Genomic DNA, 25,135 nt, shown 5'->3' with positions numbered 1-25,135 from the left:
TTGTTGCCTGAATGTGACCATTTATATGCCACTTCATTATTATAGTCCTGTTTGTCCCTAAAGAATTTTTGCTTTTTTCCAGCCATAATTTCCTTTTCATAACGGTCAAGATTATCCTTTAATTTATTGAGAAAAGGCTGAACAAGCACTGTTTTGTCAAAAGCATCCAACCTCTTTTCTTGAAGAACAATTTTCTTTTTGAGTTCCAGCAATAGGCCCTTATCATGATCAATCAACATTTTTGTGTGCCAGCGTGGGAACCACAGAGCTGTGACTAGTGGCAACATCAGTAATGTTACTGCCGATCAGAGCCAGTGTTTCCCTTGCTGTCACACAGATGACAGTGTGGGAACCATCGGATGTTCAGCCCCCCATACTGGTACCCGAACCGAACTGTTTAAAAAAGTTCGACAGAACCTGATGAACCCAAACATCCCTACTTATGTTATTTTTTTTGGACTTTCCACTTTCCTAATCTGTAACCCTTTACCATGATTTTTTTTCTTAAAAGAAGAGAGTTGAAAATGAAAGAATGCATATGTAAGGGGAAACATGACCACGTCACCCCTCACACTTGTCTTGTTCTTTCCATTGTTAATCATTATTTTTTCTTAATTCGCTTAGTCATTCTTTTTGTTTGTTCAGCACTCCCTTTTCAGGGTATATATTTGTTACTAACCTTCTAGATTCTTCCTATAAATTCACTTGAATTGACAGATTTTGGTAACAGCAGCTTGGCAGGCTGTTTATTGACCGTTAAAGATTTTTGGCAGAATTCTTGGACTGTTTTGTGACCGGGCCATTACCCTCCCCCCCCCCACACACACACACACACTTGTCCTGACCAGGGACATTTTCGGATTTTACATTTTCGGATGTATATGCGCTTTTAATGGCAAGATAATTTTTTTTCTGGTTCAGATATTAAAATAATTTTTGCCTCCTTTTTTTTTTTAAATACATGATGCTTAATTTTTATGCTGTTTTTATATTTCTTTTTTTTGCTGATGTCGGGGGAAAATATAAAAGGAAAATAGGAAATAAGTATTTATTTTTCTCCTTTTTTTAGTTTTTACTTACAACTAGTGTTGAGCATTCCAATACTGAAATATCGGGTATCGGCCAATATCCACGGTATCGGAATTCCGACACTTAATTCCGATACTTTTACAATATCGAATACCGGAATCGGAAGTTCCCATAATACCTGCGCTCTGCAGTGTCTCTGAAGTATGACAAGCTGGATGGCAGCGCTCAGCTGAGATCCAGCCTGTCATCAGAATGCCATCCCAGCGTGGGAGAATTCTCCTGATCGTTTAAAAGCCGGCGGGCGGTAAAAAGCCGCCGGCTTTTAAACAATCACACAGCCCCATACTGCTTCCCCGCAGCCTCCCACCCCGATCCTCCGCTCCCCTCGCCACCTCCCATCCCGATCGTAAGTTAGGACCGGGCGGGGAGCGCAGCACCAAGAAGCGGGGAGCGAAGGACCCGGGCGGGGAAGCCGGCAGTGAAAAGACTTCACCGCCGGCTTTCCCGTTCTGTGCTGCGCTCTCCCGCCGGTTATTTCAAATGAACAGCTGAGGTATCAGGTGATGCTGATCAGCTGTTCATTTGAAGTCGCCGCGGTGCCCTCAGAATGTTCACGTGAGTTCATGCTTGACTGCATTGCATGAACTCACATGAACTTTCCCACGGCCGCACAGGTCAGCCTCACCTCCCAGACGATCAGCCCGTCATGATTGGTGTGTGTGGGTGTCTGCGCGGTGTCTGCGAGTGTGTGCGGGGTGTCTGTGCGTGTGTCTGCGAATGTGTGCGGTGTCTGTGCGATGTCTGCGGGTGTGTGCGTGCAGGCAGACATAGGCCGATGTGACACTACTACTCCCATCGGCCTATGTCTGTCCCCCGTCCACTCGTGCCAGCAGGATCAGCTCGATGGGAGCAGTAGTTCCCATCAGCCTGATCCTGCTATTTAAATTGCCCTACTGTGTCCCCAATAAATTTTAAATACATGTCATTGGTGGCCAGTGGTTACCTAAAATAAATTAGTTTATACATTACCTGTCCCCGCCGATCGCCACCTAAAATAAAGTACAAAATAAAAAACTACACCTATACTTACCTAGACACCTAATTCCCTGAAGCCATCGATCTCCTGTAATAAAATATAAAATAATAAACCACAACCTTATCCTTACTCCTCCTCCGTAGTCCACGAGTGTCCCACGAAGATCTCCAGTTCAGAGCAGCCACATAGAATGTGACCGCTCTGAACCGCTGCCGCCGCCAGAATGACGGGGCCGTAAAGCAGCCCCGTCATTGCATAAGCGGGTTCGCCGGAGTTCAGGCAGCGCTGCTCCGGTTAGCTCCTTTACGGCCCTGCTGTATCGTGAGAAATTCCCACGGTACAGCAGTGCCGTAAAGGAGGTCTCCGGAGCTGCGCTGCCTGAATGCACTCCGGTGACCTCAGTCAGTGGCTCCCGCTGCCGGGAGCGGACGTGTTCCCGGCAGCGTGAGCTTACAGCAGCCATGCACAGCTGTCACCATCTCCAGATGTGACAGCTGTGCATGGGAGATCAGCGCAGGAACGTGGACAGGTAACTATTTTTTTTTAGTAAACTAAGAATTAAATAAAATTGTGTGTTTTATTTCAAATAAATTATTTTTTTCTGGGTGTAGTGTGTTTTTTCTTTTTAACACTTTGTAGGTTAGTAATGGGGGTGTCTTATAGACGCCCATCATTACTAACCTGGGCTTCATGTCAGCTGGCGCTGACATGAACCCCAACCATATTACCCCCTGCCACCGCTACAGGGCAGTGGGAAAAGCGAGGCTAAGTGCCAGAGTTGGCGCATCCTATGGATGCGCCATTTCTGGGGCAGCTGACGGCTGGTGTTTCTAACCTGGGAGGGGGCCAATATTCATGGCACCCTTCCTGGGCTATTAATATCAGCCCCCAGCTGTCCGCCTAGCCTTTGCTAGCTATTAAATAGGGGGTACCCCACGTCATTTTTTGGGGGGGGTCCCCCATTTTAATAGCTATTAAAGGCTAGGTATTCAGCTGGGGGCTGATATTAGTAGCCTGGGAAGCTCCGTGGGTATTACCCACTTCCCAGGCTTCAAACATCTGCCCCAGCCGTCTGCTTAACCTCCGCTAGAGCCTAAAATTATGGGGGATCCCACGCCAATTTTTTTTAAAATAAATCCTTTATTTTAACACTAAATGACATTTGAGGAGTTAATAAAGATGCAGTCCCTAAATTATTATTTATTTTTTAATTAATTTTTCCCCAAAATTTTGACGTGGGCTTTGCCATATTTTTGTATGCCAGCCAGGTACAGCATCCAGCTTCTATGAACGCGCCATTTTCCGGGGTGGCTGCGGACTGCTATTTGCATCGGGGGGGCAGAAAGCTTATGCCTCCCTGAGCTGCAGATTCCAGCCCCCAGCTGCCTAGTTGTACCTGGCTGGACACACAAATAGGGAAAAGCCCCACGTATTTTTTTTTTAAATTATTTCATGAAATTCATGAAATAATAAAGAAAAAAAGGGCTTCCCTATATTGTTGTGTCCGGCCAGGTACAAATAGGCAGCTGGTGGTTGGGCGCAGGAAATTCATGAAATAATTAAAAAAAAATTGATGTGGGGCTTCGCCCTATATTTGTGTCCAGCCAGGTACAGCAGGCAGGAACGGGCTGCGCCCAACCACCAGCTGCCTATTTGTACCTGGCCGGACACAACAATATAGGGAAGCCCTTTTTTTCTTAATTATTTCATGAATTTCATGAAATAATTAAAAAAAAAATACGTGGGGCTTCGCCCTATTTTTGTGTCCAGCCAGGTACAACTAGGCAGATGGGGGCTGGAATCCGCAGCGCAGGGAGGCCCAAGCTTTCTGGGCCCCACCCGCTGCAAATTGCAGTCCGCAGCCACCCCGGAAAATGGCGCGTTCATAGAAGCGCCATCTTCTGGCGCTGTACCCAACTCATCCAGGGCCCTGGTGCGGTGGCTCACTGGGTAATAAAGGGGTTAAGGCCAGCTTGGCATTATCAGCTGGCCCTAAGCCCGAAATTCATGGGGTCACGCCAATATTAGACATGACCACCATGAATTTCTAGTAAAGTATTTAAAAAAAACACAACACCCAGAAAAAAGTCCTTTAATTGAAATAAACACACAATTCTTTATTGTTCTAAATTAAACTCTACTTACCATCACGCCCATTCCAGCTGAAGCCAACGATCTCCTGCAATAAAAGTAAAATAATAAACCAACCTCATCCTTACCTTTCCATGGTTCCCACGACAGCTTCAGCTCTGCTACATCGAGATGACAGGCTGGACCGCAGCAGAACGCTGCCATCCAGCCTGTCATCCCGCAGGCACTGAGAAGCGCAGGCATGCTTGCGCTCCTCAGTGTCTCTCTGTGACGGCATAAAGATGAGCCGAGGTCATGTCCAATGAACTCGGCTCACCTCATGCACGTCACTGACAGCGTGGGAAAATTCTCCTGCACTCAGCGCTTCAGCGTGAGAATTTTCCCACGCTGTCAGTGACGTGAATGAGGTGAGGTCATGTGCAATGAACTCCATAGGATGCGCCATTTCTGGGGCGGCTGACGGCTGGTGTTTCTAGCCTGGGAGGGGGCCAATATTCATGGCACCCTTCCTGGGCTATTAATGTCAGCCCCCAGCTGTCTGCCTAGCCTTTGCTAGCTATTAAATTAGGGGGGACCCCACGTCATTTTTTTGAGGGGGTCCCCCATTTTAATAGCTAGTAAAGGCTAGGTATTCAGCTGGGGGCTGATATTAGTAGCCTGGGAAGCTCCGTGGGTATTACCCCCTTCCCAGGCTTCAAACATCTGCCCCAGCCGTCTGCTTAACCTCCGCTAGAGACTAAAATTAAGGGGAACCCCACGCCAATTTTTTTTAAAATAAATCCTTTATTTTAACACTAAATGACAAGTACAGTAAGCAACACTGTCACTGTACTTCATATATATGTGACTGACATGTTTCTATCTATCTAATCTATGTGTGAAGCTCTATTCTGTCTGTTATAAATTGTCGGGTACCGCTGCTGAATTGCCGGCCGGCTTTTTTAAAGAGACAGTGCATGAAAACACAGTTATTTTTTTAAATAAATCCTTTACACTAAATGACAAGTACAGTAAGCAACACTGTCACTGTACTTATTATATATGTGACTGACATGTTTCTATCTATCTAATCTATGTGTGAAGCTCTATTCTTTCTGTTGTAAATTGTCGGGTACCGGTGTATGCCGCTGCTGAATTGCCGGCTTTTCGCGTAATACATTCTACATTATTCTTAGTTGTTTTACTTCATGTAGAATTAACCTACAAGGGTTTATTTTCATTCCGATATTTGTGTCCCATTGACTTGCATTGGTTTCCGGTATCGGAATCGGCGATATCCGATACTTTTTGGGTATCGGTCCGATCCAATCCGATACGATATTTCCTGATATCGGAAGGTATCGCTCAACACTACTTACGACCACAAAGGATAGCTAAAACCATATTAAATTATGTTTCTCCCTTATTTTTATATATTGGACATATTTTTTTGATTGGGGAGGGGCTCTAAGTGAATCTTTTTTAATAGTGTAGTTTTTTTAATTTATGCTTTTTTCTATTAGAATCTTGCTATTTTTATTTTTTCATTTAGTTTATGCATTGTGCCCCCCTTAACCCTTTCATTACATTTGACGTAAGTTTATGTCATGATCGGGAAGGAGTTTTTGCGAATTGATGTAAACTTAAGTTATGGCAATTATGCTGTGCCCGCACGATTTACACCAAGAGCTCGGCTTAAGTGATAGCCGAGCTCCAGCTGTCAACACCAGGCTTACCGTCCCTGGCTGTTTAGCCCCTAAATGCTACAGTCAATAGCAATCACAGCATGTAGAAGGCTAGGAGAGGAAGGGGGCTCTCTCACCCTATCAGAACCCACGTGACTTGATCACAGTGATTGATGGTAGTCATGGCAAGCAGAGGTCACAAGATGACCTCCGAGTCTGCAAGCTATGGTGGCCTGTTAGACCATGCCAAAAGTATGATCTAAAAGGTGTTTTGTCAGTGTAAGGCTGTGTTCACACATTTTTTACGCGCGCGTATTTTCCTGCAGTTTTTACCTGTGTTTTTTTACACAGGTAAAAACTGCACCTCCATTCACACACTGCGTTTTTTCCTGCATTTTTTTACGCAGGTGCAGGAGAAATGAAGTGTGAGGAGCATGGACACCTGTATGTAATGTAATGTATGTGTCTGTATGTGTAATGTAATGTAATGTATGTGTCTGTGTGTCCTGTCTGTGTCTATGTGTCGTGTGTGAGTGTCCTCCTAGCAGTGTACGTACAGACAGCTTCTGGCTGCAGTACATACACTGCTTTAAAAGAAAAAAACTATGGATACTCACCTATCAGAAGGATGGGAGAGGCGTCCACTCCGGTCCCGCGGCTTCCATCATCTGCCGTGAAGCGATCAGCTGACTGTCAGGTGACCGGCTTGTAAATCAGCTGACCGGAAGCTGGTTACAAGCCGGTAAGCTACAGTCAGCCGAACGGTTCTCCGGCAGATGCTGGAAGCCGCGGGACCGGAGCGGACGCCTCTCCCATCCATCGGATATGTGAGTATCCATAGTTTCTCCTGCGCCTCCATAAAAAAGCGCTGGAATTACGCAGTGTGTGAACAACGCTGCGTAATTCCATCGCTTATAATGGGCACAATAAGAGAAAGCACAGGACGCAGGTGCATAAAGAATTGACATGTCAATTCTTTACGCAGCTGCGCTTTCGCGCTGCGTAAAATAACACAGTGTCTGAACGGCAAAGTGAGTTTCCCATTCACTTTGCTGGCAGACACAAGGCACATTGCGTATTTTGAAAAAGCGCGCGCAAAAAAGCGCGTGAAAATACGCAATGTGTGAACGCAGCCTAACATTGACAGGTATAATGCATTGCAATGTAGGAGCATTGTAATACATTAAACCAGTGATCAGACAAATAGAAGTTAATGTCCCATAGAGGTACTAAATAAAAAAGTAAAAAAAATGTTCAAAATATTTTATGAATATTCTAAAAAAATTACAAACTAAAGAATAAAAAAAAGTAAAGAAATATTATACTAATAAATCTGTATATACGAGGGTCAGTCAATAAGTAATGACTCCTATTTTTTTTCTCCTTTTAATTGGCAAGAAATTCAAATGCAATTACATAGGTTGAAAACCACAACATTAACGATTAATTTGTCACTTTTCAATATAATCTCCATCCATTTCCAGTCTTGGTCCACCGTTTAACAAGGGCATGTATTCCAGCATGGTAAAAAGCATTCTTGGGACCCACCGTGCACAAACTTTTCTGTATCCCAGTTGTCCAATAATTTTCATCACACTGCCTTTACTGAGGCAGATAATGCCACACAGTTCATCTGCAGTCACCCAGCGGCCACCACGAATGATGTCATCGACTCTCTGAATGTTGCTTGGAGTCACTGCGGTTACTGGCCTGCCACTAAGCATTTTGTCAGCCAACGGTGATGGCCCTTCAGCTGTGTTACAGCGATGAACCCATCCTCTAACAGTACTGACATCCACTGTTGCATCACCGTACACATTTTTCAGTCTCTCATGAATTCGAATGGGCGTTTCACCTTCTGCATGCAAGAATTCAATCACAGAGCGTTGTCTAATATGAACATGGATGTCAGCCATTTTGCAAATGGATACAGTCCTGCCACCTGTTGGTGCAGGAAGTTGCAATTGCTGTGGATTGAAGAAGAAGGTTTGAGGAATTGTGCCAAATTCGAATATTTAACATAACTACCTTATTTAAGGAGAAAAAAAATAGGAGGCATTACTTATTGACTGACCCTCGTATATGTAAAAAAATTAATAAACAAAAATAGTACACATATTTGGTATCACTGCGTTTGTAACAACCTGATCTATAAAACTGTCACACTATTTAACCCCTTCAGTGAGCACCGGGAAAAAAAAAACATTGCAAAAAACTATGGTTTTTCATCATACCACCAAAAAAAAGTGGAATAAAACGCAATCGAAAAGTCAAATGGAAATAAAAATTGTATAGCTGAAACCATCATCTTGTTCCACAAAAAGCAAACTGCTATTTAGCTACGTCAGTGGAGAAATAAACATCTAGATGTCTCAGAATATCGCAATGCAACAACAATTCTGTTTTCCATAAAATAGTATTTATTGTGTAAAAGCGGCAAAACATAAAAAAATATATAAATGTGGTATCGCTCTAATTGTACTGACGCGAAGAATAAAGCTGTGTTAACAATTTTACCCCACAGTGATCGTCATAAAAAAACAATTCTTGAATTGCTGTTTTTTGTTCATTCTGCATCCCAAAAATCGGAATATAAAGGGATCAAAAAATGTATCTGCCTCTCAAAATTTGGCGATGCAAAAAAAACAACAAAAAACATTTTTTAGTGTGTGATAGTGGCGAAACATAAAAATCAATATAAATCTGGTATTGCTGTAATCGCACTGACCCAAAGAATATAGCCGTCTAATTTCTTATACCACATGAGGAATGGCATAAAAAAATAAATAAAACCAATTTTTTACTTACTGTTGATTTTTTCATTTTGCCTCCCAAAGATCGCAGTAAAACTCGGCTCACATTTATCCTGCACTCTATCCTGAGCACTTAGTCTGGGGTTTACGCACTCGGCCACAGTTTTGTGCACGGATTAAAAGAAGGACACCGCTGAACAGAGGCTAGATGGAGTTCAGAGAAATTCTGCTGCCTCATTCTAGTGAATGGATCTCTCAGGGGTTTCATCTGAATCACGTGATTTGGATATTTAGACAGAAACCCCGATGTAAGTACTCAGTCTACAGGACAGGATAAATGTAATCCAAAATGTTATGTAAAATATTTCCAATAAAAGCTTCAACTCAATTCAAAAAAATATCAAGTCTCCACTCAGGCCTGTCATCTGTCAATGGAAACATAGGGGGCTTCCAAATTACTGATAGCACAAAGGCTCTGGTAAAGCGTTATGGCTCCTTACCAATGAAAAGAAATCCAGTGTACTTCCAGATCCAAATGTCCGTCTCCCGTCTGAGCCCCAGTGTGTATAAACCACAGTGTTCACATTTATTATTTTTTCTTTTGCAGGTAGTAATGGCTTTGAGGATTAGATGTTAGGTGAGTATAAATTTGCTTTTTTATTTTCAGTTTTTTTACAGGGAACAATGGCTTCAGAGGATTAGATGTTAGGTGAGTATAACTGTGTTTTTTATCTTTAAATAAATGTGTAAAACCGTGTAGACTTTTATTTCAAATAAAGGATTTTTTACAGACTGTGTGTTTATTTACAAACTTTTGCTATGGGGTTAGTAATGGGGGCATCTTATAGACACCTCTCCATTACTAACCCCAGGGCTTCATGTCAGCTGCCAATACAAGCTGACATGAACCCCAACACTAATACTCCACTTGCCACTGCACCAGGGCAAGTAGGAAGAGCCGATGCTAAGCGGCAGATTTGGTGCATCTTATTGATGCGCCATTTCTAAGGCTGCTGAGGGCTGATGTTATTAGCCTCAGAGGGGGCTAGAATCCATGGCCCCTTCCCTATTTTTTCTGAAAGTCCCCCTGTAAACTAGCCAGTGAATGTTAATCAAACAGCTGTGAGCTGTTATTAATAGCCAAGGAACATGTTGGCTTAATGGCCCCTTCTTAAGCTATTAATATCAGCCCATCTGTTTAGCCTTTGCTGTTTAATGAATGTAGGGGGACCCCACATCAATTTTTTGGGGGTTTCCCCTATAATAACCAGTAAAGGCTAAGCAAACAGCTGTCAGCTGATATTATTTGCCTTGGAACCTTTAACATCAGCCCCCAGCCATCAGCTTTCCCTCTGCTCATTATGAAAATTACGGGGGACACCACGCCTTTTTTTTCCTGTTTTTTTTTATTAACAAGTATAGCAAAATACACACCCAAGGTAACCTAGTTAACATCCTCCAGGATATCTAGCAACTGGAAAAAAAAGCCATGTTCACTGGCTGGGGGTATGTATAACTCACACCCTCTGGTCCCGGGTCAAAAACCGGCGAATCCTCGCAGCGCACAGTGAGTGTGCTGGGGGATTCATAAGACTGCAGTCACACAGAGTGTGACTATCCCCCTCTATTCCCCTCTGTGGCTAATAACATCAGCCCTCAGCAGCCCCAGAAATGGCACATCAATAAAATGTGCTAAATCTGGCACTTAGCCTCGGCTCTTCCCACTTGCCCTGCTGTGGTAGTAAGGGGGTAATAGAGTTAGGGTTCATGTCAGTCTTGTATTGGCAGCTGACATGAAACCCTGGAGTTAGTAGCGGAGAGGTATCTATAAGACATCCCCATTACTAACCCCATAGTAAAACTTTGTAAATAAAGACACAGCTTGAAAAAAAACCTTTATTTGAAATAAAAGTCCACACAAAGTTTTACACATTTATTTAAAAATAAAAAACACAGTTATACTCACCAAACACCTAATCCACTAAAGCCATTGTCCCCTGTAAAAAAACAGAAAATAAAAAAGCAAATTTATACTCACCTAACATCTAATCCTCAAAGCTATAAAAGAGAAAAAATAACTTTCTCAAGCAGCGGCGGTGCCGTAAATGAGATCACCGTAGCTCATCAGCTGATGAACTCCTGTGAACTTTCTTGTGTCAGCTCAGCGCTACACACTGAGATAGGCAGCCGGGGACAGCAGTCACATCAGCTGATGTAAAAAACAGGGAAACGTTCCAGCTTCTTTATTATGCAAAAAATTATTGCATAAAACAGGAAACCATGGAAAAGATGGACATAGCCTTTTTCTCTTTTACAGGTGACAGTGGCTTCGGGGATTAGGTGTTAGGTGAGTATTATGCTCCTTCTCCTTCCCTTCCAAGCCCTGCCATGCACCCAAACAGTAGTTTTCTACCACAAATGGCCTATTACTCTTGGAAAAAAATGCACAACAAATTGTACAGTCCATTTACTCCTGTTACTCTTGTGAAAATTAAAAATTTGGGGCTAAAGCAACATTTTTGTGGGAAAAATGTAAATTTCCAATTTTTACTTCCACATTGCTTTAATTCCTGTGAAGCATTTAAAGGGTTAATAAACTTCTTGAATGTGGTTTTGACATTTTGAGGAGTACAGTTTTTAAAATTATGTCACTTTTTGGTATTTTCTGTCGTATTCGCCCCTCAAAATCTCTTTAAATATGTTGTAGTAAAACAAATTGGTTTTGTAATTTTTTGGGGGAAAAATTGACAATTGCTGACAAACTTTTAATTCTAACTTTGTAACCAAAAAAAAATATTTTTCAAAAATGCTGATGTAAAGTAGACATATGTTAAATATTTTTGTGTGGTATAGCTATTTGGTTTAAGTTTATAGTAGAAAACCTTCGGCACACAGAAGGCAAAGCATAGAGTGATGATGATGAACACTGTGTGCCAAAGGTTTTCTACTATATAATTATTTCTTGGTCCTTCTGAGCACCATTCTCAAGGAGTGCAGAACTTTTGACTTTATTGCTATTTGTTTTTTTCAATATTTTGATAAAAAATGCAAATAATATGGACCAAAATTTACCACATTACCTCATAAAGTGACACTACTAGAATATTGTAAAATTTGGCCTTGTCTGAAAGGTGAAAACAGGCTTGGTGGTGAAGGGGTTAAGGTCTTAAAAGACCTTTGGGGGGTGGGAGCATTCTAACACATCAATACATTCTTTTTTTGCTGATTTCCCTTTTAACTGGAACTGGTATATTATCCCCAGCTATGAAGGAATTTCCATATGCATGCTGCATAGCAAAGCTGTCTGGGTTTCCCAAGACCCAGCAGCTCCTTGCAGCCAGTGATTACATATTCACTGGGTTCAGAGATGAAAGCACTGATTCAGCACTGTGTATACTGAGATGTAGAAGGGAAACATGTTAATGAACCATATTTATCTTCTCTCTATGAATTCTGGCTGTGTCTGACAGCAGCTTCAGACTGCACTGATGTTATAGAATGTCAGTGCAGAGATAATAGTGGACTGCCCGGACCGACATTTATAATCTATGGGCAGTCCAGAATTAGTTAAAATTTTTACCAATGGAGCATCTCTCTAATCTCCCTCTCCAATATTTTTTCCCTGTTTGTAGCATCTGTGTTTTTTTGTGGGTGGTCTTCCAGCTATTTCGGGTGGACAAGGTTTTAATCAATTTAATGGTAGATTTTATGCCTTGATTTATTACCTGGTTTAATAATATTTACTGATTAATTTACTAATTCTGATAATCCTATTTAAGCACTGCGGCCTTTTACTTTGAACATCTGTTCTATGGTCTTATATTTTACTTGGGATTTGTTGAGTCGCATCTGTGGTACCAAGTGGTGTAAGACTTGATAAATGTATTACAAATATATATTATTTTATAGTCAAGGCCAAAAGTGTTGGCACCCTTGAAATTGTTCCTGAAAATGACATTTTTCTCCCAGAAAGTGTTGCAATTACACGTTTTGTTTATACACGTTTATTTCCTTTGTGTGTATTTGAACACAAAAAAACTGAGGAAAAAAGGCAAATTGGACATAATTTCACACAAAAAATGGGCATGACAAAATAGTTGCCATCCTCAACTTATTATTTGGTTGCACACTCTTTGGATTAAACTGCAATCAATTACTTCCTATAAAAATCACCAAGCTTCTTTGAATCTCAATGTGTTCAAATTTGACTGGAACCATAAATTTCAGGAGGTGGATCGATCCTCTCATCTCTAATACCTATGCCAGAAAATTTCCCAGTTGAGAATATATTGTGTCCAATGGCTTCTTTTGGTTCTGGGAAGTTTTCTAATATTGTGTAGTTTATGGCAAAGATTAGACTACAATAGACAACACCTTATAAAAAAGTAATAACAGGGGTTAAAAAATTGTTTCATATAGATTTTACTAATTTTTCAAATGTAACTATAAAATTCAATAGCATCTGTATGAGTGTATTTTCATCATGCTAAATTAATCATCAAATATCTTGCGCATAATGCAGTATGTTTAATGCTATATCATAAGCGTTCAAGTAGCAAAAGTGAACTCAGAGAATTTCATCAGGTTGCTAACAAAGGTTAGTTAAAAAAATCAAAATCAAAAGAGCTTTTCCGCCATCTAGTGTTCAAAGTGTTTATAACAGTCTTTTAATATTTAATATAACTTTTGTGATGTTTTAGCCATAGAAAGAAAAATCAGGGTGATAAATAGATATTTTGACCTTTATACCAGCAAATTTTCATATTTTTGTTAACTTTTGCTTTTTGAAACATGAGTTCTACAATCTGGTGCAGGATTTTAACTGTAGTTTCATGATGTACAATACAAAGTTATATTGTAGTACCGTGTTAGCCAGAAAAATCAATGTAAATACTTTTATGCCAAAAATGACAAAAGTATTCTCGGAGTGATACCTTTATTGGCTAACCAGAAAAAAATATATATGTAAGCTTTCAAAGCACAGAGGCTTCTTCTTCAGGCAAGATTACAAATGAATTCATAAGACAAAAGGCACAGCATTTGAGAGATGTTACAACAAAACATTTGTTCATGAGGTGTAAGTTGTGATGCCTCCTACTGATAAGTTAGGGAGATCAAATAAGTTTTTTTGTTGCAAAATGAGAGGCCTTGGGAATGTTTAATTATCTGGAGGTGTGAATTGTGTCCATGTAGTGAGTCATAAACCCAGGTGTTATATCTAGTCCTGTTGTCAGTGAATTGAACATCCTTATCAATTTGAATTCCCAAATTTTTCTTTCTCTGTTGCTCTTGAAGTGACCTTTTAGTATTAAAACTTTTAGATCTTTCATACAGTGTCCCCGGCCAGAGAAATGTTTTCCCACAGGTGTGTCCAGTTCATTCTTAATTGTGTGTCTGTGTAAATTCATTCTCGCTTGCAGTTTTTGCATTGTTTCTCCAATATAAACTCCTTCCGGGCACCTTGTACATTGTGGCATGTACACCACATTGGAGGATGTACATGAAAAGACATCCATGATTTTGTTGTCCTGATTTGTGTTAGGTATGCAGGCTGTATTTGATGGTAATATGTGGGTACAAGTTTTGCAGTTTTTGTTTTTACATGGGAATGTGCACTGATGGTGATGAGAGGACACTTCTGACAAGGAGATTCCTTAAGTTAGGGGGCTGTTTCTATGAGAGAAGTGATTGTTCTGGGAATATTTCTTTCAGTTTGTGGTCTCTGTGGAATAAGGAATGGAAGTAATCCTGCGCTGGTATAGTTAGGCCGTAATAAGTGGAGTTGGAAGGGGGGTTAAGAGGAGAGTGGGATATTCTGACACAAAGTTCAGTTTAAAAAATTTTTTTTTTTTATTATTTTAAATTAGTGTCACATAAAGTATCATATAAAAACAGCACTTCAGGATGTTGTAAAAAAATGTTAAAAATTGCAATTAAAATGGGTGGTCCTTTATGGTAGAGGTTCTTTGTGGGTTCCTTCTAGTTTTGGCTTGTTATATTTCTTAGCTAGTTGTGATTTGGATGTTTTCTGGGTGAAGAAAAAAAAAAAATATATATATAGTTATGAGTTTTTTTTTTTTTTCTTTTTAAGTGAACATACGGTTCCTATAGCAATGAGTTGGACGTCCTCCTAATGGGGAGGCAGGTGATTTACCTGTTATCGGTCCAGGTGGGATTCACGGTGAAGATGAACAGAGATATAGACGGGTGATGTTTATGCCCTCTTTTGGACACCAAAAATAGGAGTAGCTGTTGATAAATGCAAAATGTACATTAGAGTTGGAAGTAGGGTGTCACAGGTGGCAGTGTGTATTGGTTTTACCTGTAAGAGGACTTTATTAGATTCCCAGGATGTACGTGAGAGTTTCGGCAGTGTGGGTGGATGTTTAGCCGGTCCTGGATCATAGGCGACTTCTGCGCCGGGGTTGCCTAGAAGGTGCTGGTGGAAGTATAATTAATATATACCGTGGAAAGGCAAATAGTATGGGTCATAAAAATGCCAGTGGGATAATTTAATATTTCCTCTTGAATTTTGATGCTTGATGATATACTTTTTCCTTTTTGACTCACCAATGTAGTAGCCGTGATCAGGGAGGCTACTACATTGGTGAGTCAAAAAGGAAAAAGTATATCATCAAGCATCAAAATTCAAGAGGAAATATTAAATTATCCCACTGGCATTTTTATGACCCATACTATTTGCCTTTCCACGGTATATATTAATTTTACTTCCACCAGCACCTTCTAGACAACCCCGGCGCAGAAGTCGCCTATGATCCAGGACCGGCTAAACATCCACCCACACTGCCGAAACTCTCACGTACATCCTGGGAATCTAATAAAGTCCTCTTACAGGTAAAACGAATACACCCTGCCACCTGTGACACCCTACTTCCAACTCTAATGTACATTTTGCATTTATCAACAGCTACTCCTATTTTTGGTGTCCAAAAGAGGGCATAAACATCACCCGTCTATATCTCTGTTCATCTTCACCGTGAATCCCACCTGGACCGATAACAGGTAAATCACCTTCCTCCCCATTAGGAGGACGTCCAACTCATTGCTATAGGAACCGTATGTTCACTTAAAAAGAAAAAAAAAACAAAAAAAAACCTCATAACTATATATATATTTTTTTCTTCACCCAGAAAACATCCAAATCACAACTGGCTAAGAAATATAACAAGCCAAAACTAGAAGGAACCCACAAAGAACCTCTACCATAAAGGACCACCCATTTTAATTGCAATTTTTAACATTTTTTTACAACATCCTGAAGTGCTGTTTTTATATGATATTTTAAATTAGTGTCACATAAAGTAATAAAATTTTTTTTTTTTAAACTGAACTTTGTATCAGAATATCCTACTCTCCTCTTAACCCCCCTTCCAACTCCACCTATTACGGCCTAACTATACCAGCGCAGGATTACTTCCATTTAATTTGTACATTGGATCTTTTCCAATTTCGTCCACCCGTGGTAGGTGGACTATCCTTTGCGGCAGGTCATCCAGGCCCACCTACCAGCGCCCACACACCACATTAGTGACATTTTACTCTGTGGAATATGGGTTGGAGATCAGCACCAATTTTCCTTAGGATGTTCATGTGGGGGTTGTAATCTTGCCTGACAAAGGAGCCTCTGTGCTCTGAAAGCTTGCATATATATATATTTTTTTCTGGTTAGTCAATAAAGGTATCACTCTGAGAATACTTTTGTCATTTTTGGTATAAAAGTATTTACATCAACTGTAGTTTCAGAAAAGATAAACTATGGACATACATTAATTTACTTAAAGAAAAGCTATCATGAGAAAATTACCTATTTCTTAAATCAGATTTTTGAGTTAAATGTACGCACATTTAGTACTGTGCAAACATTTTACACTGGAGGGAAAAAATGCTGCAAAGTAAGTATGTTTTCAAAAATAGAAGTGTTAATAATTTATTTTTAACAATTAAAATGCAAAGTGAATGACCATAAGAGAAATATAGTTTAATACAAATCAATATATGGTGTGACCGCCCTTTGTCTTCAAAACAGCACTAAAATGCTTGGGTACTCGTTCATCGGGTCGAGCAAATTGGAATACTCGGGTGCCCGACTCGAGCAATGAGCCCAATGTAAGTCTATAGGAAACTCGAGCATTTTTCAGGCGGCTCCCCCCGGCGGTCAGCAGAGAGCCTAAAAATTGCCCAAATCGATGGGAACAGTGCTCAAATGACATGGGAACAGCATGGGGAAGACCCCTGGAAGCATTTCTGACTCCCAGATCACTGCTGTCAGCAACGTGGTCAGAGTATTACGCCACTTCTACGGACTCACAATAAAACATACAAAAACTAAACCAAAATGGATTTTCCTGGGAAATATGTTAAGGAACATCCTTTCCAGGGTAATGACTTGTATATAAGGCAAAATAAATAACCAAAAACAAAAATACTCCTCCACAACTTGGGCTATGTTCACACGTAGCGTTTTTGATGCGTTTTTGCACTTTTGCATTGCTTTCAACCAAGACAAATGCATTCACCAGGAAATGTCATTTTAACATTTTACAACCTTATCTGGCCATGTGGTGTGTGACACATCATCAGACACATGCATACAGTGCTGAAAAGACATGGGAACAGCATGGGGAAGACCTCTGGAAGCATCTCTGACTCCCAGGTCACTGCCTAAAAGTGTGCCCATCATAAGTGATCCTTGGCGCATGCGAAGATGCCTCCCGCCATGCACCTGTCGTTGCAGACTTGCAACAAACACCGTCAACATCCTTGTCCCACTGCAGCGTTGAGTTTTCCCTACCCCATTCCTTGGAATGCAAGCACAAGTATGCAGGAAGCCACCCACCCACCAACAGGCTGCAATACTATGCTCCCAAATTTTTTACAGCTGCTTGCACTTGAAATGTGGCCTTTTAGGCTCGTGGAGGCGGTAGCTTTTCACAACCTCATGCCGGCGGCGGCCGGGTGTCCATACTCGGTCCCCAGCCGCCACTATATTTCCCGGTATCGCCTCTGCCTTCCACAAGCACAGGTCCCACAACATTACCCGTGCCCTCCCCAGTGCACTTACTGGGAAGGACCGCCTAACCACAAACACGTGGACAGGTGAATGTGGCCAGGGACGGTACGGAGCCAGTCCACAATTTTTTTTTCCTAAGAGTTGTATTTAGCTCGGTGAAAGGACTGGCATAGAGGGAAATCGTATGTACCCTGCGTGTCATTTCTCCCAGGAAGTCCTGTAATTGAGCTCGTTGCAGAAGCAATGGCAGCCCTTCCAACATCAACTCGCACTTGTCGGTGGTGATTTGACACACACACATCTTTTTTTGCGCATTTAATTTCTTGAATACAGAGTTGGACAATGGCCTGATCTGTAATGCGTTTTGAGAAATAACATGAATTATCATGGCTGATCCACATTAAAAAAGCAGCCATAGAGTGTCCGGGAACCTTCCCCCACACTTTTCTTAGCCAGGGCTGCTTTTTGGCAGGGTTGGACGGGCCCACCAGAGAACTGGAGACTCCTCCGGCGGGCCCAGGCTTCTCCTTCAGGAGAGTTCATAGTGCCGAGGTGAGGCCATGATGATGATAGAGGCCACCATCTGCTTAGTTTTCTGTTACTTGGAATGCAAGTGCAAGTATGCAGCCAGCCACCCACCCACAGGCCGCAACACTAAACTGCCAGATTTCTGGGCAGCTCTTTGCACTTGAAATATGGCCTTTTAAGCTCGTGGCGGCGGAAGCTTTTCACAACCTCATGCCGGCAGTGGCCGGGTGTCCATACTCGGTCCCCAGCCGCCACTATATTTCCCGGTATCGCCTCCGCCTTCCACAAGCACGGGTCCCACAACATTACCCGTGCCCTCCCCAGTGCACTTACTGGGAAGGACCGCCTAACCACAAACATGTGGACAGGTGAATGTGGCCAGGGATGGTACGGAGCCAGTCCACAACTTTTTTTCCTAAGAGTTGTATTTAGCTCGGTGAAAGGACTGGCATAGAGGGAAACCGTATCTACCCTGCATGTCATTTCTCCCAGGAAGTCCTCTAAAGCTACTTGCACTTGAAATGTGGCCTGAACATTACTGCTGGTACTTTTCTGTGGTAATTTGCTTGCCTCCTACCAGCCTGGAATATTTCCAGCAAACTATGGTACGACGCCATGGTATTAGCACTGCCCCCAGTACCAGTAGCGAAGCCATCCCCAATTTCCTTCTCAGGAATTTTATTTGGTAGACTGAGTGGCTGCCCAAATACATTTTCTCACAAAGGAGCTGAAGATAGAGTGGCAGTAGGTGCAAGTTTCTCCAGCCTGTTAGATATTAGAGGGTGAACGGCAGCACATTGGATGAGTGGTTAGCACTGAAGCCTTTCAGGACAACATCTGCAAGGACTTTGTATGTTCTCCCCATGTTTGAGTGTGTTTCCTCCTCAGTAAAAAAGCAGCCATAGATTGTCCAGGAACCTTCCCACACACTTTTCTTAGCCAGGACTGCTTCTCGGCAGGGTTGGACGGTCCCACCAAAGAATCCTCTGGTGTGCCTTGGCTTCTACCTCAGGAGAGTTCATGATAGCGCTCACTTTGCAGCTGCTATGGGGCTCTTGAGCGGGTGAGAAAGGTTAGCCCTCAGAATAAAATCTTCTGGTGGGCCCAATGTTTTTCAATCTGAAACAGCTTCTCAGTGGGAGTTGTATTTCACCACAGCCATATTCTTTAGCTCGGTGAAAGGACTGGCAAAGAGGGAAACCATATCTACCCCGGCTGTCATTTCTCCGTCACCAGGTTCCGCCCATTGTCACACACGATCATGCCTGGCTGTATGTTCAGCGGTGAGAGCCACAGATCAGGCTGCTGTGTTACAGCTTTCAACAACTCTGCAGAGCTGGTTTGTCAATCAAGCATTAAGCATGTTATCTTCAGCACAGCCTGTTGCCGCTTGGCCAAGGCAGTCCTGCTTTGCTGTCAGCTTGTGACTGATGTGGTCTTTTCGGAGATGGAGGAGGAGGTACATGAGCTTTTTTTTACATCATTTTTTTTACAACCTTATCTGGCAATGTGGTGTGTGACACATCATCAGACACATCCTGTTTTATTTATGATGGAGGGACTCTGAAAGTCATAAAGCCTATTTTTATAGGGACATCAGACGGCCCTTACTATTCTTAAAACACCAGCAGTTGGCCCTAGCTATTGTTAGAGAGACATCAGCCGGCTATGCTTTGTTGTTCCCATTATTAACAAGTGGGTCTCCTATACTGTTATTGCGTATCCTGTGACTGCAAGGGCTGCCAAAAATTTGGACGCAACCCAATACCCCTTTGAAGAGACATAGAGGAGGGTCTCAGTAAAAAAAATGTTCCAATTATAAAGGAGCGGGTCTCCTATAGAGGTAATGCCCATGCTGTGACTGCGAGGGCTGTCAAAATTTGGGAAAAACCCCACTAAGAATTTAAAGACACATAGAGCAGGGCCACAGTAACAAGGTACGACATTTTCCCATTCGAAAGGAAAGGGTCTGCTATACAGTTATAGGGTATGCAGTGAGTCCAACGGCTGACAAATTTTAGGAAAAACCCCACTAAGAATTTAAAGACACTCAGAGCAGGGCCACAGTAACAAGTACGACATGTTCCCATTAGAAAGGAGAGAGTCTGCTATACAGTTATAGGGTATGCAGTGAGTCCAACGGCTGACCAATTTTAGGAAAAACCCCACTAAGAATTTAAAGAGACACGGAGCAGGGCCACAGTAACAAGTATGACATGTTTCCATTAGAAAGGAGAGAGTCTGCTACACAGTTATAGGGTATGCAGTGAGTCCAACGGCTGACCAATTTTAGGAAAAACCCCACTAAGAATTTAAAGACACACAGAGCAGGGCCACAGTAACAAGGTATGACATGTTCCCATTAGAAAGGAGAGGGTCTGCTATACAGTTATAGGGTATGCAGTGAGTCCAACGGCTGACCAATTTTAGGAAAACCCCACTAAGAATTTAAAGACACACCGAGCAGGGCCACAATAACAAGTACGACATGTTCCCATTAGAAAGGAGAGAGTCTACTATACAGTTATAGGGTATGCAGTGAGTCCAACTGCTGACCAATTTTAGGAGAATCCCCACTAAGAATTTAAAGACACACGGAGCAGGGCCACAGTAACAAGGTACGACATGTTCCCATTAGAAAGGAGAGAGTCTGCTATACAGTTATAGGGTATGCAGTGAGTCCAATGGCTGACCAATTTTAGGAAAAACCCCACTAAGAATTTAAAAACACATAGAGCAGGGCCACAGTAATGACAAATTCCCATTAGAAAGGAGAGAGTCTGCTATACAGTTATAGGGTATGCAGTGAGTCCCACGGCTGACCAATTTTATGAAAAACCCCACTAAGAATTTAAAGACACATAGATAAGGGCCACAGTAATGACAAATTCCCATTAGAAAGGAGAGAGTCTGCTACACAGTTATTGGGTATGCAGTGAGTCCAAAGACTGACCAATTTTAGGAAAAACCCCAGTAAGAATTTAAAGACACACAGGGCAGGGCCACAGTAACAAGGTACAACATGTTCCCATTAGGAAGGAGAGAGTCTGCTATACAGTTATAGGGTATGCAGTGAGTCGAACGGCTGACCAATTTTAGGAAAAACCCCACTAAGAATTTAAAGACACACAGAGCGGGGCCACAGTAACAAGTACGACATGTTCCCATTAGAAAGGAGAGAGTCTGCTATACAGTTATAGGGTATGCAGTGAGTCCAACAGCTGACCAATTTTAGGAAAAACCCCACTAAGAATTTAAAGACACACGGAGCAGGGCCACAGTAACAAGTAAGACATGCTCCCATTAGAAAGGAGAAAGTCTGCTATACAGTTATAGGGTATACAGTGAGTCCAACGGCTGACCAATTTTAGGAAAAACCCCACTAAGAATTTAAAGACACATAGAGCAGGGCCACAGTAACGACAAATTCCCATTAGAAAGGAGAAAGTCTCCCATAGTGTTGGCCTATGCAGTGAATGCAAGGGCTGCCAAAAATTTGGAGGCACTTCAATGACCCTTGGAAGAGACGTGGAGGAGGGCCTCATTAAAAAATGTTCCCATTAGAAAGGAGAGGGCCTCCTATACTTGTAATGCCCATGCACTAAGTGTATGGGCTGACAAACATTTACCCCTGGGGGGTATACATGAACATACTGTATAAAAAATTTTTTTTACGGGCATCATAAACACTAGTGTTGAGCGAGCATTAAAATACTCGGGTGCTCGAAGCTCGGGCCGAGCATGTCGTGATACCCGGGTGCACGACCCGAGCAACGAGCCCAATGTTAGTCTATGGGAGACTCGAGCATTTTTGCGGTGGCACCCCTGGCAGTCTTTTAAAAGCCTAACAAGTGCCCAAAACGATAGTGACAGTGCTCAAATGACATGGGTACAGCATGGGGATCGCCCCAGGAAGCATTTCTGACCCCCCGGTCATTGCTGTCAACAACGTGGTCAGAGGTATTAAGCCACTTTTACGGGCTCACAATAAAACGTTCAAAAACGAAAGTGAAACTTTTTTCCTGTGAAATATGTTAAGGAACATCCTTTCCAGGGAAAAGACTTGTGTATAAGTTAAAATAAATGCACAAAAACAAAAATACTCCTCCACACCTTCGGCTATGTTCACAAGTAGCATTTTTTATGCGTTTTTGCACTTTTGTATTGCTTTCAACTATGACAAATGCATTCACCGGGAAATGTCTTTTTAACATTTTACAACCTTATCTGGCCATGTGCTGTGTGACACATGCATAAAGTGCTGAAAAGACATGGGAACAGCATGGGGAAGACCCCTGGAAGCATCTCTGACTCCCAGGTCACTGTCTAAAAGTGTGCCCATCATAAGTGATCCTTGCCGCATCAGAAGATGCAGACTTGCAACTATCCCCATGCAAGTTCTAGTCCCAGGGCAGTGTTCAATTGTACCTCCCCCATTCCTTGCAATACAAGCGCAAGTATGCAGCCTGCCACCCACCCCTAGGCTGCAATACCATACTGCTTGCTTGCTTGAACTTGAAATTGGGCCTTTTATGCATGTGGAGGCGGAATCTGGCCACCACGTCATGGCTGTGTTGGCGGCCTGGAATCCATACTCAGTCCACAGCCGCCCGGCGGCCAGGTGTCCATACTCGGTCCCCAGCCGCCCCGCGGCCGGGTGTCCACACACGGTCCCCAGCCGCCTGGGGGCAGCCGGGTGTCCATAAACTGTCCCCAGCCGCCCCTATTTCTCCTTAGAACATCCCCCCACACACTTTTCTTAGCCCAGCCTGCTTTAGGCAGCATTGGACGAGCCCACCAGAGAACCAGACTCCTCCGGTGGGCCCTGACTTCTCCATCGGTGGAGTTGAGAGTGCCAAGATGAGGAGCATGATGATGATGACAGAAGTTAGCATCTGCTATGTTTTCTTTTAATGCAAATGTAAGTGTGCAGCCTGCCACCCACCCACCCCCAGACTGCAATTCCATACTGCTAGCTTGCACTTGAAATGGGGCCTTTTAGTTTGGAGGAGGCCGAAGCTGGCCACTACCTCATGGCTGCTTCGGCAGCGAGGTATCCATACTCAGTCCCCAGCCGCCCTTATTTGTCCTGGTGTGCCTTATACATAAGATTAAGCGCGTATACCAAAACATTACCTGTGCCCTCCCCAGTGCATTTAGTGGGAAGGAGAGCCTATTCCGCTGTAGTGTGTGCATGCCAAACCCCTGTTCATGGTACATGCGAAGATGCCTCCCACCTTGCACCTGTCATTGCAGACTTGCAACTATCCCCATTCAAGTCCTTGTCCCAGGGCAGTGTTCAATTGTACCTCTCCCATTCCTTGCAATGCAAGCGCAAGTATGCAGCCTGCCACCCACCCACCCCCAGGCTGCAATACCATACTGCTTGCTTGCTTGCACTTTAAATTGGGCCTTTTAGGCATGTGGAGGTGGAATCTGGCCACCACGCCATGGCTGTGTCGGCGGCCTGGTATCCATACTCAGTCCCCAGTCGGCGGCCTGGTGGCCGGGTGTCCCCGCTTGCTCCCCAGCCTCCAGGGGGTGGCCGGGTGTCCATACTCGGTCCCCAGCCACCCCTATTTGTCCCGGTAACCTTTCCCACACTTTTCTTAGCCTGGCCTGCTTTAGGGCAGCATTGGCCGAGCCCATCGGACTATCAGACTCCTCCGGTGGGCCCTGGCTTCTCCATCAGGGGAGTTGAGAGTGCCAAGGTGAGGAGCATGATGAGGATGATAGAAGTTAGCATCTGCTTTGTTTTGTTGTAATGCAAGCACATGTATGTAGCAGCGGCTAGGCCTGAGGTGGTCAGCGTTTTGGCGCATATCCTACCTCCTCCGAGGATTGCTGGATGTTTTCCTGCTACTATCCAAGTTCTATGACTCCCGTTAAAACAAAGCTTCAGGTGATAAATGATGGATGAGGTAGTGGCAAAGGAGAAAGAGCAGGAGGAACAGGGACCATTCACATCAATATCAGGCCAGTCAACCAGATATGTCTTGTAGGATATGTTTCTGTAACAAAAGGAGCGGTGCGGCTACAGAGTTATAGGGCATACAGTGAGTGCAATGCCTACCAAAAATTTCGAGGCACTCTAATGCCCCTTGGAAATGACATGGAGGTCAGAGGGCGTTAACTAACCCTTTTTTTCCATTTATTGCAACTGGGTCTCCTGTGCACTGTTGGCCTAAGCAGTGAATGGAAGGCTTTCCAAAAATTATGAGGAACTGCAATGCCCCTAACAAGAGCCATGTGTGGCACCCCAGGGGTCTGGTCACCACAGTAATAGAGATATTACGTCGGAGAGCAAGTGGGAGGTTTCCTGGTCAGGATCCCTTAAACATGCAACATCCTCCTGCCCCAGTCCTGGGAGGGGAGAATTCTGCCCTTATAAACTGGATCTGGGGCGGGGTTGAGTGAGTCAGAGAACAGAGAACAGTCAGAGTCAGAGTGAGAGCAAGGGAAAGTAACAGCAAGGAGCTCTGTAGGAGCTAGGAGCTAAAGACCAGGGGCTGGAAGCTGAGCAGAGCTCGCCCTGGCAGAAGACAATAGGAACCGGACACAGGAGTCCGAGGCTGTGAGGACTTATATATCCAGCAGCAGAAACCAGCCGGCAGGGGATTTCAGGTCCTCTGGCCATAGAAGCCCGGAGGCTCAGTCACAAGCAAGGGACCAGCACCGCCGTCGTGTAGCGGAGGCTAACAGAAGGCCCCAAGTCACCAGCCATACGGGTGAGCACTACACGGTACACTCAGGGACGTGGGCTACTTCTACCCGCTTACAGCAAGGTAGCCAGGAAGAGTGCAGACAGACGGGGAGGCCTACAACTCCACCTGGCCAGGGGAACTCCTGCTTGCTCACAGACTGACCAGGCCTCTTATGCTAGCCAGTACTCCCGGGAGGGTCTACCTTATAATCATCAGTAAAGACCCTGAACTGCACTGCAAAGACTCTGAGTTGTTCCTGCTGCACTCGTGCACCATCACCCCCATCATCCACAATCACT

The sequence above is a fragment of the Phyllobates terribilis genome, unplaced genomic scaffold, assembly GCF_046119375.1.
Source record: "Phyllobates terribilis strain yellow unplaced genomic scaffold, ASM4611937v1 Scaffold_1__5_contigs__length_1240528914, whole genome shotgun sequence".
Lineage (NCBI taxonomy): Eukaryota > Metazoa > Chordata > Amphibia > Anura > Dendrobatidae > Phyllobates > Phyllobates terribilis.
The sequence above is the reverse complement of the archived record's forward strand: the minus strand, read 5'-3'. Positions refer to the sequence as shown.